General features: G+C 38.0%; 1 long non-coding RNA gene across 2 annotated transcripts in view; it reads right to left on the reverse strand.

Moving 5' to 3' along the window:
• LOC129057974 (uncharacterized) overlaps positions 1 to 13,909 on the reverse strand; it is an 84,199-nt gene that overhangs the window by 66,088 nt on the left and 4,202 nt on the right. For both annotated transcript variants that reach the window (XR_010135981.1, XR_010135982.1), the window contains 3 exons: positions 8,386 to 8,502; positions 6,379 to 6,803; positions 5,032 to 5,129 (listed from right to left, as the gene is read on the reverse strand). This is a non-coding gene — a long non-coding RNA (uncharacterized LOC129057974). The remainder of the gene's footprint in view (positions 1 to 5,031; positions 5,130 to 6,378; positions 6,804 to 8,385; positions 8,503 to 13,909) is intronic.

Genomic DNA, 13,909 nt, shown 5'->3' on the forward strand with positions numbered 1-13,909 from the left:
TGTTACAAACAAAAGTAAGGTTTTACTAAACAGTTCATGAGCCCTCATTCTGCCAGTGAGGAGGGCTTCAACCCGGTGTGATACTCACTCTTTCACGCAATAGGGCTTCCATGTAATGCTGCCACATAATCACTTTAAAAAGTTAAACGACCCCTCTCAATCACCTAGTTTATCCCCAGGGAATACACCGGCATAGAGAGCCTATTTACACTAATAAACTACCAAGCTTTGTTGTTCATAATAAGTAAAAAGGACTTGCATTGCTCTGTTTTTTTGGACAACTTCATCAATGCTTTTTGAATTATACGTTTCAACAAATGAAATGACAGTTATCCAATCAGATTTCTGAATATGAACACTGAACCATTAATCATACTGATATGTACTACTGACAAAGGAATCTGTGAGGCACACATGATTGATGGGTATGGGGCCATGAAGACCTTGAAGAGCTTCACCAGAAGTTTGGAAATCAAGACTTTACAGAGTCTTTTGCATAAAGCACACGTGCAAAAACAAACAAAATTAGAACTAACAGTGCTATTGAAAGATACAAAAGAATTGCAGTCTATAGATTGGTGTTTGTAAATATGGCCTTTTTCTCGTCCTTATTAAACCCTTAGTATACAAGTATAAATAAATTCTCACCTGCTTAATTTTAGTGCAATTGAAACACACAAGCTTTTTTAAAGAGAGAAATTCCCATGAAAACCTACTAGTTAGCAATGGGAAACTGTATAAGTTCAAGGGATAAACCTATCCCTGTTTTCTTCTTGCACTGTATGATAGTACCAAAATTTGGGGCAGTCACATACTGACTTTTCAGATTTGTTCTTGTGTTTCAGAAAAAAGTGCTCAGCATGAATTTGGAATGTTGTTTTATGTATCGTTGTGGATCTCTCAGTGTTTAACATGGTGCCTTGCATATGGTAAATGCTAGGTAAAGGGGGATCAATGAATTATTTCCTTCTCAAACATTTATCTTATACCTTGTGTGTTCATATTATTATTATAAACAGAGCTCAAGATCCCCAACAAAGTTATGTGTTGCCAGTGTAAACCTTAACTTATTTAGGACTCTTTCAGACACTTTTTTGCATGTATTGTTAGGGCATATTGCCAAAACCCAAAGAGAAAGCATGACGTGGAGCACAGCATTTTAGGGCTTGATATTTGCTTATTATAAAAATTGGTGACTTTTTTATGGCCCTGACACTGTGGGCCATAAAAGTTAAGTAATTCCTAATGCACATCCATAAAAAGAGATGCAAGGGCCATAGGAGAATACTAGATCTTAAGTCTGTGGAACTGCACAGACCCAAATGTATATTTAATGTATTTTAAATGTTTGTTTAATGAGAATAGCTGGCACATAATACTTTATTATTGAAATCATATTTATATGTGTCACCTCATCAGAATGTTACTTCTAAGAAAATGTGAGCTTCTTGCGAAGTCCCACAGTGGAGCGAGTGGATTAAAATAACCTTGTTAAATAAAGCTATAGAGCCAGACTTACTGGGTACAAATTCCAGTTGTATTAATTACTCACCAAGTGACATTAGGCAACTTATTTTCTCTCTATTCTCATATTTCTTCATCTGCACAATGAAGTGAATCATAGTATCTACCTCAGAAGATGGTTACGAGAAGCCCAGGAGTTAAGCTTCATAAATATGCACGTAAAGTATTAGACTCATCAGGAATACTCAAAAATATTAACCACCACTGTTATTAGTTACTCATGGAAACTCAATACAAAATGCAGAGTAAATAAAAAGTTTAAGGAAAATTAAAACTAAGGCCAGAGAGCTAGTACTTGTAGGAGCCGACCTAGTTTCTGACCTTGCGATTCTTAGCCACAGGAAGATGGCCTCTGTGTCTTTCAGAGCTAAGCTGGTCCTCCAAGAGACTCAAGGTGCCATCAGGATTGCACCATCCAAGCACCACCTTAAGGGATCTGCCTCCCTGAGCTATCCATGCTCTAAGTGCCTGTGCTCAGTACTATGTGAAATGGCCCCATCTCAACCCTGCCTGATGAGACTATCCAGCTGGCACATGGATAGAAACCTATAGGCAGAAATTGATGAAACAGTCTTTCTGAAAATTATGAAATGCATCCATTAAAAATTCTCTTAAAAATGTGAAATTACAAATCTGGGGCAATGAGACATTCATTCACTTATTTGTGATATATACAATTAATCAATATTTATTGAGTACCTCTTAGGTGTGAGGGAGTTTTCTAAGCAAAGGACATATCACAGCAAAACAATAACAACAACAACAACGAAGTTCCAGACCTCATTGACCTGATTTCTAGTGGGTGAAATAGGCAAAAAATAAATATATGCCAGAGAATGATAGGTGGTATTAAGAAAATAAAAGTAAATAAGGGGAAAAGAGTACCAGATGGGGTAATATTAAGTGGAGTGATCAGGGAAGCTCTCTTTAAAAGAACAAGATTTGAACAGAGATTGAAATGCAGTGAAGGAGCAAACCATGCATAGAGTTGGGAGAAAAGCATTTGAAGAAGTACAAATACAAAGGCGCTGATGTGGAAATAAGCTTTACATATCTAAAGGACAATAAGAAGGCGAGGTGGCTTTCTATAGTAGCTGAGCTGAAAGGTCCTAAGACAGATTCAAGTCTAGAGTCACCACTGTGGGCCACATGTGGGAGGATCTCACTGGGACGCCATGGTTTGAAGGTGAGGCATGGAACCAACTTGCAGAGAGAATGAGAGATGCCAGGAGTGTAAGACCACATGGCCTTTGAATGGGAGATGAGCTTTGGCTGTCTCAAGGAAGGGTTCTTGCAATTTCTATTCCCATCTGTGTCTAACCTGAAAACAAATACCATTTTACTCTAGGTATCCTTGTGGGTATCTGCTTCTTGCCTCCCAAATGTCTTAGGTAGACCAAAATAGAAGATCTTATTTGGTTCTTACCTCATGAATTAGAAAGATTATTTATTATTATCCTATTTCATAGGTGAGGAAACTGAGATACTAATACATTGAATAATTTAACCCAGCTCCCAAAGCAAGTTTATAACAGGAAGTTAGCCAAACCCTATACCTGCCGACTCACACTGTATGTCTACATATTCGGCAAGTTAAATATGTGATCTTCATTCATCTTAGATGCAGAGTACGACTTCATAGAACTAAATCACCTTTGCCCCCAAATATCCACTTGTACATTGAAGGGGATCTGATTATAAAAGGGAAGAAGAAGCAATCAGAGGATCAGAGTACTATGAAAAAAATCACCTCCTTGAATAATGAGATAGTACTCTTTCTAAATACTACACTTCACTAACAAGTTCCTTTTAAGCTTGTCATAAATATCTGATTTTTCCATCCCATTGCCTTAACTTTTGCCTGTATTTCTCTGCCTCACCTCCTACAAGGTCCCAGACATCACCAATTTCATGTTTAAATTATCTGTCATCCATACCTTAGCTCCCCTATGATTCATAAACTGTGCAATATACATCCATAGTACACGATCAACTAATGCAGGATAGTTAAAGCTAAGGATCATGTAATCCATTTCTCAGTGTGATATACACCACAAAAAGGCAACTGCAGTAAAAGGGGGGTTGATTTAAGGGATCCCTGGGTAATGACAGTCACAATTTCTAAATGTGCCAAAAATTAATTAGGGCTCTGAGTCAGATTGTAGTAATCTCTGTGGCAATGGATTAATAAATACAGCAAGACACTGTTCTGAAGGCTGCACTGACACATGGGGATACTCTGTATAAGCAGTGTCTTTCCATGATCATATTCTTCTCTTGAAGAATTATCTGTGTTTCCTGGTTTGTCTTAATGATACTTGAAGGACTTTGCAAACAACCTGCTTAGGATAGAAAATGTTGAAATAAATCATGGGGGCCATGAGGTATAGTCCAAGCTTGGTGAGTTCTCCAAAGACATTTGCTATAGAAGATACAGAAAAGTGTCAGTACCTTTATTTATGTTCTACAGCTAACTAATTTCATGCTAATTTCATTTCTATACTGTAATTCCTTTTTCTGCATGTGTTGATATATGGGTTTCATGAGTTAATTCTCTGGTTTTCAATGCAGGCAGACTGGACATAAATCCCAGGGTTTTGTAGAAGAGGCAGTTGCTCCATGCTGCTTATTATCAGCATGAGCACATTGCAGCCTTAGCTTATTTATCAAGATGTTGCTGCCTCATGCCGCACATTTCCCAACAGACTTCATCTACCCCACAATAGCCTTTAATGGAAGGTGCATTACCCTCCTTGTGGTTTGTTTATAATTATTTTTATTTCTCCAGGACTGATTGGGAGAAGAGTTTGGACTTATTCTTCATTGTATAAGTTACCCAGGCAAGGAAATTAGCCAGGGCTTACTGCTCCAGTAGTAGCCTCATGGGATGGATTTGTTTGGGCAAGGTTGGCAACTTATGAGTTTCGCATCTGTGTGTCCTAGGAATGGTGGAGCAAAAACTGGCTCTTCAGCTTGGCTGCTTCCCTCTGTTTTCTTTGGCCATTCTAATCCATAGTTTCCAGCTTGAAAAAGAGTTAATCATGGAGGAAGATTCTTTGCTAAATAAAACAGACCACAGGGCATTTAAAAGACCCCATTTTAATAATAGTTAACATTTCTTGAGGGCTTATTACGTGTCATGCTCATGTTAAGTGTTTATAGGCATTACACAACCTAATCCTCATAACAAGCTTATGAGTGAGTTAGTTACAATTTCTATTCCAATTTCACAAAGAAGGAAACTGAGGTTTAAATTATATATTAAATTATATAATGTGTACCTCATTCTCACATCTGGTGGAGCCAGAATTCTAATACACATGAATTAACCCCAGGGACCATGTTCATAACCACTACATCTTGCTGTCTTTAATGTTGACCTTCATTGACTCTCTGTCCCTTTTCTTCCTCTTTAAGTTTCATATAGGAATTACCTCCTAGCTTCTTATTTTTATTCTATTTCCCAGGGACGGATCTCACCTGGTGACTCTAGCATAAAGATAGTACCTGTTTGACTTGATCAACTTTGGCCCAAAATATATTATCTTCAAGAGGCAAAATACATTATCTTCAAGAGGCAACTCCTGTATGATTGTGGCTTGGTCCTTGGGAAGAGAGAACAATCCCAGTGAACTAATCCATTATTTTGACCTTGTATAACATATCCTCAGTTACTGAGCATCTGATAACAAAAGCCTTTTTAACAGCAAATATTGAGCCCATTGTGGCTCCAGCTGGACAGTCGTGAAGTGAGGTGACAGAGACTAGCCCCCTCTGCCTTCCTTCTATGGTAATAGAATGTCTAATTTTTAACTAGGTACAAGCCTGCCCAGATAAGACTACATTTCTTATACACCCTTGGAGTTTGATATAGCCATATGACTAAGTTCTAGGCAATAGAATGTGAGAAGAAATAACACAATTTGTGGAACATGATGACAAAGAAAGAGATATATTCTCCTCTTCTACTTTGTTCCCTTCTGGATGGCTGGAATGTGGTAGTCAGCTATGCCGGACCATGCAGACAAGGACAGCAACACCCTAGGAAATGTGGAGAAACAAGGTAGAAGGAGCTGCATCCCTGGACCTGATGGAGAAGAGTTGCCATTTTGGGGTGGACTACCTACCCTCTGAGTGTCAGCTGAGAGAGAAAGGGCATTCTACCTTGTACGTACAATGTTAACTTTTTTAGAGTAATAGCAGCTGAAACCATGCCCAAACTACCATAGGTAGCTTAATTTGACCCACGTATTTCCCATCTGTTTCAGAATCTTTTTTTTTTAATTTGCAAAGGAAGCCACAAGAAATATTATGAAAATGGTTAAAAAAAAAAAAAAAAAAAAAAACTTGGAAAATATAACATAAGTTATATTGAGGGTAGGAAAGTGGATGACTGCACTGGAAGAAAAACATTTTTTCAAATGGGGCCAAAATATCAAGATGAGAAGTGCACTCATCTTATCAGTCACCTGAGTCCTAGATATTTAATCTGCATTATGTCAAATACCCAAAAGATGAGCAGATGACTTAGTCATTCATCATGGTATTTAGTTAGATTTCAATAAAACATAAAAATATGAACATTAACAGATTCTATGAATGGTGCCCATGCACTGCTTTTAAAATTTCTGTGGACTGAAGAATGACCTGGTAGGCTTTTTAGATATGTAAATTTCTTGGTTCCGTCCCAAATCTGAACCATGTGTGCAGTTCAGGAATCTGTCTTTGTGAACTGACCAGGTGATTTTCTGGCTCACCAAAACACCTAAACCTGCAATATATTGAGGTTTGGAAAGAATATTATAACAATAAAAAATAGTAATAATTATAGAAATATTAAAATCATACTCTTACCTATCTCGACCAGTATTTATCGAATTGCTGCAATTAATAATAATATTATCCACAGTGAAGTGAGTATTTATATTTGCCAGGGACTATTTAAAATTCTTAACATATTATTTCTTCTGTTTTCACAATAAAAAGTCAGTCTTTAGAATTATTATCATTTTTCAGATGAAGACTCTGAGGTTTGATAGGTTTAGATAGACTTGCCCACAGTCTAAGCTAAAACGTGATAGCATGGGGCCTTTTCTAGATTTTTCTCCCTCCACAGTCCAGGTGTTTAACTCTTAGACAGGAAGGTCTTTCATGGAATCTTGGAGCCGTCATCATTCAGAGAGAAAAATTATGGCTCAAAGGTTATTCAAGTAAGCAATGGTGAGCACACAGGTGTTCAGCATGTCTGTACCTTCCATTTGCAAGATATCATATAGGATCTGTGAAAAGACATGAGTTCAGGGATTAGAAGAAAAGAGAGAACATAAAAACACATTTTCTGAGCTAAAAGGCCAAGCTTTGTATAAATCATTTTAGCAATTTTAAACACATACACACACACACTTTAGAGATGTAAAAATGCTTTCAGCAGGTTCCCAAGATTGTGATGACTCTAGTTTCAGAATTTTAAATTCACCATGATTTAATAAAATCTTGTGAATTGTTTCAATTTTATAGTTTAATTTTACTGATTTTTTTTTTTTTTTGGTCTGCGTTTGGCTAAGTTATGGTTAGCGTTTTTCAATTTTTTTTTTTTTTTTAAGGTGGAGTCTTGCTCTGTCTCCCAGGCTGGAGTGCAGCAGTGCGATCTCGGCTCACTGAAACTTTTGCCTCCTGGGTTCAAGGGATTCTCGTGCTTCAGCCTCCCTAGTACCTGGGACTACAGGTACACACCACCACTCCCAGTAGATATTTTGTATTTTTTGTAAAGATGGGGTTTTACCATGTTGGCCAGGCTGGTCTCAAAATCTTGACCTCAAGTGATCAGCCGACCTCAGCCTCCCAAAGTACTGGGATTACAGACGTGAGCCACCACACCTGGCCTACATATAATATCTGTGTGTGTGTGTCATACACACCCAGACATAAAGACACGCACAAATCATTTATATATGTACTTCCACATTTGTATCCCAGCTGTCGATCTCTACAGTGACAGAAGGCATGATGTGGATTACAAATTCATTTTAATTTAAGATGAATACTTGTGTATTTTCTTAATTTAAAATAATACTTGCATAAGCAAGACACCAGTATACATCAAATTTTAATGGGGTTCTTAATTACAGAAGGATGTTAAACAAAGAAATTAACATACAAGATGTTACATTTAACTCAAAGACATCAATGTATTTTATGCTTTTGTTTTATAGCGAGAGTTTTTAACCAACGGTACTACTAGGTAGAGGGAAAAAAAGTCTTCACTTTCAATAAAAATAAAAATGCTAGAATTAAATAGATTAATATCTAATTTTATACCTTCATTTATATTATGTGCAAAATTATCTTAAATATTTGTTATGGATGAAGTGGCTTTCTACCAAATTGAGTCTTTTCATAGTAGAAAATGTTAACATAAATTGTAACATAAATCATTGCCTCATAGAATACCAGAAGGCACATATAAAAACCCATATCTTTACTGCACATATTTCCCATTAACCATAATCTATTAGTAATTGAAGTTCATTACAAATTCTTGTAGACTTTATTGCTATCATGCGGCATGACATACTGGACCTGGCTTGCATAACAAAAAGTCCTTGCTGGGAAATATCCTATTAACAATGACAGTGCATTTGTCATTGTGATAATAAACCCAAGAGCTGTCTGTAGACTATAAATTATCAAGGCGCCATTTGTGCTGCCCTGGCTTGAAGGTTTGTCAGTGTTTCCATTTTAAACCCTTGGTTTTCAGTGAGTTGTAACTCAGCTATCGGAATCTGCAGTGAGCTGCAACTTTACATCCAAGGACTCAGCTGGTGACTTTTTTTTTTAAAACAATTCTTAAATATGACTTACATTTTCCAATCAGGAAGAACAGAGGTCTGCTGGCTTGAGCACAATAGTATCAAAGAGATCTGTAAAACATAATCACTTTCGGCCCAGAAAAACATGTTTAGATCTGGTCCAGAATACCTATGGATATTTAAAATCAGAGTTTGTAATCGTTCCTTTTTTATGCCTTAAAAGGATATTATTTATTTTTTTTGAAAGGTAACAACTAAAAGCAAATGTCAGGCTTTCAAGGTAACTACATATGTCAGGGGATTTTTCCTTTCATGCAAGTGCCTCCATTTCCATCCCTTTCAGATTAATAATTTGAAAAATAGAAGAATTTACATGGAGCAGTGAGACACATTGCTGTCAAGGGAGAGGAATATTTGAGAAGCAGATGTATATTTGAAACAGAAATAGTAATGACTGTGTAAATAGATGTGCCTTTGGCTTGGAGGTGAGCTTTACCAGTCTGTGACATTTCTCAGCCAAGGAGCTGGAAGCCAGCAGAACCAGAAAATGCTTTCTGCATTACATGATGGACTGGTTCCACAATCTGCAATCTTTCTTACCTCAAATTGGGGTTGTAGACAATTACAATCACTTGAAAAATTTCCCCAATTCCCAAATTAAGGGCATTCACTTCTATGGATACACTGACAGCAACTAAAACTCTCAAGTCTCAAGGTTCTATAGAGGGTGATTAATTGATCTGAGCGTTTGGACAACAGTTGCATACAAGCCTGGATGCCGGGTACCACATGAAAGGTAAAAGTGAAGAAAGAGACTGGTTTCAGCTCTCAGAGAGGTTGCTAATTCCTAAGGAAGACTGAGAAGTAAGAACACAAATATTATACAAGACAGAGTGAGATGTAAATGCAAAATTGAGCTATAAAAACTACTTGAGGAAAGGTAAAGCGATTAATTTTTACTAGAGGCCTAAAGAAACAGACTTCATGGACAGGACACATTTAAGCAGGATCTTCAAGAATTTCATCTTTTTAGAGACCACCATACTCCCCGCTTCCACCCCTCACCCCATCATGTAACGCAATGCCCTTTCCTGGGACGCATTACAATGTGAGGAGAATAACAAATTCCTACTATAGGAATGATCACTAGCTTGGATAGGGTGGACTAGCAGATATTTGCCCAACTTCTAACAATTACAAATACAAATTCATTGTCAGAGTATACCAATTGTTTAGAGTGATTGGGAACAACCAAAGTGTAGCCAGCTAGAATAAACCTTCTTTTATTTTAGGGAAATCCTAATGTCTGGGTCCTTCTAGCCCCCTTTTAATGACACAATAGGACTTCAGTTTTACTCGGTCATTAAGTGAGGGAAAACACAGCAAATATTCATGATATTGAATTTCTTCTCAAATGCGTTAAAAAAAATCAAATAGTTCAGACAATATTAAATCAATGCTTTGGGTAGATAATTTACTGAGACTACATACAAAATCCCAAATCTGTGTCCCAGACACTAAGCTAAATGATTACAAATCATGAAGTAGGTTCTAATATTTCCATTTTATAGAATAGGAAACTGATACTTAGGCAAATTGCAAGTTCTGAAACAGGTTATGATTTGCCTAATATTAAACAGCTATTCGGAGGTACCACAGAAATTCAAACTTTGGCTTATTGACTGCTTGGGCAATACCATGATCTCTAGCTGCCATTTACTTCCATTGTTGTCTTTTAGTCTCAAATAATAAATTAGAGAGAGCATTATGAATGTTAGTTCTCGCCCTCTAAAACTTAGTTCCTATTACCAATTAACTATATTTCAATTTTTTTCTTCTCTTTCTGAAATAATTTCATTGGTGCTCTTCAGATATGTACCATCCTGCTTCAATTTTATCCTCAAGAGCTATTTCAAAACAGTGATTTCATTCTAAATAAAAGCAAAATAGGTTGGGCGCGGTGGCTCATGCCTGTAATCCGAGCACTTCGGGAGGCCGAGGCGGCCAGATCACAAGGTCAGGAGTTCGAGACCAGCCTGACCAACGTGGTAAAACCTTGTCTCTACTAAAAATACAAAAATCAGCGAGGCATGGTGGCATGTGCCTATAATTCCAGCTACTCAGGAGGCTGAGGCAGGAGAATCGCTTGAACTCAGGAGGTGGATGTTGCAGTGAGCTGAGATCATGCCACTGCACTCCAGACTGGGCGACAGAGCAAGACTTCATCTCAAAAAAAAAAAAAAAAAAAAAGGTAAAATAAGTAAAATGTTATTTTCTCATAAAGGTTATTGATTCTATCAAAATTATATAATATTCTCTTTGACTTATTTGCAACAAAATTTGTAATTCAGGATCCAATTCTCATTTGAAAATAGCTCTGGTCTTTGGGACAACCATGCATATAAAATTTGCTCACATTTAGATAAAAGTTCTGCCACTTTAATTTCAAATTCCACAGTGTTCTTGGACTCTTTTCTTCCCATGTTAGCATCTTTGCCATTTGGATATGGCTATGTGTTAATTCACTTGCTTTCTTTTCAAACTCCTTCCTAGTGCTCTAATAAATCACATTTTTTTTTCTATCAAGTTTAATGTCCTTTCATAGTGGTGAACATAACTTGCAGAGTACACAATGCGCTGAAGGATTCTCAGCAAACAGAGTATGGTCATTTTGATTCCAAATGTTTGCCCAGGCAACAGTTTGCCATTTGGAACCAACCCGAAAGCCAGCAAAAGCATGATGGGCCATCTGCTCATTCTTCCTTTCTCATTCTCAAGAATTTAAAACAATTATTTCCATTCATATAGTTTTTTACTTTCAAAGCATTTACCAATTGCTGTGCATATAATTTCATTTATCAACTTAAACTTTCCACTAAAATAAAAATAGATAATTCAGGAGAAAGTGAAAATCTACCATGTGTCTTATCCAGTGATATCACCATTTTTTTTTTCTTTCATGGAGAACCAAAGAACAGGGACATCAAATGCCCCTCAGTGATAAAGCACATGACTTCAGTAAGTAATGTTTTGCTCTCCCTGCCCTGGCCGAGTTCCTATGCTCTCATGAGCTAAAGATGGTTCAAACTCAGAATAGGGAGGAGAGTAATTGGAAAAACAAGAATGTTAGATATAAGAGAGAACTATTGCTTGCTGTTGAGGGTTGGGGAGAGAACTTATGCTCAACTTTATGCCAAATATGTACAGTAACACAAAAGTCCGTTTTAAATTTAGAGATCTGATAGTACAGCATATCTGGGTTCCATGCTGGGTGAAGCCCAGGAAGATAGCAAACTTCACGGAGAAATCTTTCTGTCATCACGGGCAGCTACTGTAGAGTAAAACTATCACTTCTAATATTGCGTAGCCAAGCCTGAAGGGGAAGGAAGGGGCCACAGAGGACACTACACTCCAAGCTGTGTATTTCTACAGGCTCAAGTGTGTCTGAGACAGGATTCCAAAGATTCCTCCCACTGTACCTACTGCCACCCAAATGGGTGCTGTGAAAGGACTCAGAGGCCACTGGTCCTCAATGGATCTCATATTTATGATGAGGAGATGCAGCCCTAGAGGGCAGGACTGCTGGGGTACCCTAAACCCTCTGAAGTCCTTTTCTGATCACATCTCCTAACTATCCTCACTTCGCAAAACTCTTCCATTGTGAATTTTAAAAGTTCTTGTCTATTATCATTAAATACATTGGTATTCTCAATCCCCTACGTTCCAGAACCTGGCCCTGTCTTGAGGATACCATTTTCCCCATAGCCCTTTCAAATGATAGCTTTTAGCCCATTGCATTGTCATATGCTGTGCTTGAAGGAAGGATGGTGTCCTCTTATCTCCTCATTGTCACTTCCTTCCTATGTTCTCTTCTTTCTCCATGAAAAAATCAACTTTGAATCTCAGGTCATCAGGCTATTCCCAATACCAGTTCTCCTTGTTTCTGTTATTAACTCATACTTGGAGACCATTTTCTCTTGATTTTTGAGGATTTTTGATCCTGGCTCATTGCCACTCTTTTTTATACCACTCTTGCTTTTTGGTGATTTCAATTTCCCTCCAACCTAATGTTACCCTGCTAATATCCTGGCTTCTAAGTCACTGACCGCCTCTCTTCCTATGTTCCTCTCATCTATGTTTTCCAGCCATTCGCTCACATTTACTCTCTTGTCTTACCCTACCCATGTGCCCTCCATATTTTCCATTCCCAGCATCACATTCTGCGATGTTTCCAGCCCACTCCCTCCAGGAACTCCTCTCCAACCTCCCTTTGACCTCATCAGAATCTACAATTTCTCAGTGATATCAATGTTACACTTTTCCTGGCTTGCCTTCAATTCAATCCTCTTTTAATCCAGCTTAAATTCTGGTGACCAATAATTATAATCCCTCCCTTGCATGAATTTTTTGTCACTCTCTCACTTCATCATAGGCAAAAACACAGTCCTACTTAAATCTAACTCTTTGTCTACTCCATACCTGCAACTGTGCAACTGAATACGACTGAAGAAAAGCGTAAAACCATGATGAATGGCCTCACTTTAAATTCATGACCACTAATCTCAAGTGGGCTCTTAATGTTAACTGGAAAATATATTTCCATATCCATTTCTCTCCCACTCTACCAGTGGAGTATGTCATATAGTTCTTTCCTTAACCCTTTAATACCTCTTCCCCCATCCTTATTAGTTGATGACTTGGTTCCTTCTTCTCAGCAACATATTTTACTGATAAAATAAAAGCAACCAGAAAAGAACTTCTGCAAACTCCAGCCACATCTACTCGCTTGCCTGCACCTGTACCTATTATACTCTACTTTTCCTTCTGGTACTGATATGGTTCCGATGACTGGAGGAACACCAGGGTTCTTAGTCTCACGCCGATTTTGATAAAATGACAGACACACGTGGAGTGGTTTTAAGGAGCAGAGAGTTTAATAAGAAAGAAGGAGGAAGCTCTCCCATACAGAGACAGAGGGAGGGGAACTCCAAAGCTGAAAGAGGAAACTCTGTGTGCTGTGGAAAAGTGGCTGCTTATATGAGGAGGCTGGAGGAGGCAGTGTCTGATTTGCATAGGGCTCAGGGTATTGGTTTGACTAGGCACGGTAGCCGGCAAAAAAATCTGGCCTTCCCACTCTAGCTTTTTAATATGTAAATGCAGGCCACCATGATGTTCTACACACGTGGGGATATATGGGGGCAGCCATGTTGCCAGGCACATGTTGGGCCAAGCGCAGGAAGAAGACTACAGGAATTACCATGTTTGGGTGGACCCAGTTTCTAATGGCCAGCATGGCCCATGTAACAGCTGGGGCTTTCCTGCTAGACAACAAACATTTCTGGAGCTGCTTTAATAGAAACAAAAACTTCCCAAGGAAGAAGTTTTCCTCTCTATCTGCCAAAAGTAACTTCTTAATAACTCCTCTAACAGTACCATAGATGCACTGTCCATGCTTCTAGCAGATGTGAGTGTCTTTACTTGTGCACCAAGTTCCAACTCCTCTGCGCTGTCTGAAGACATCATGGCAGCAATTATCCCCTCTTTTTCCCAAACAATGATTTTCTCTTCTCTATTAA

The sequence above is a fragment of the Pongo abelii genome, chromosome 11 (assembly GCF_028885655.2).
Source record: "Pongo abelii isolate AG06213 chromosome 11, NHGRI_mPonAbe1-v2.0_pri, whole genome shotgun sequence".
NCBI lineage: Eukaryota > Metazoa > Chordata > Mammalia > Primates > Hominidae > Pongo > Pongo abelii.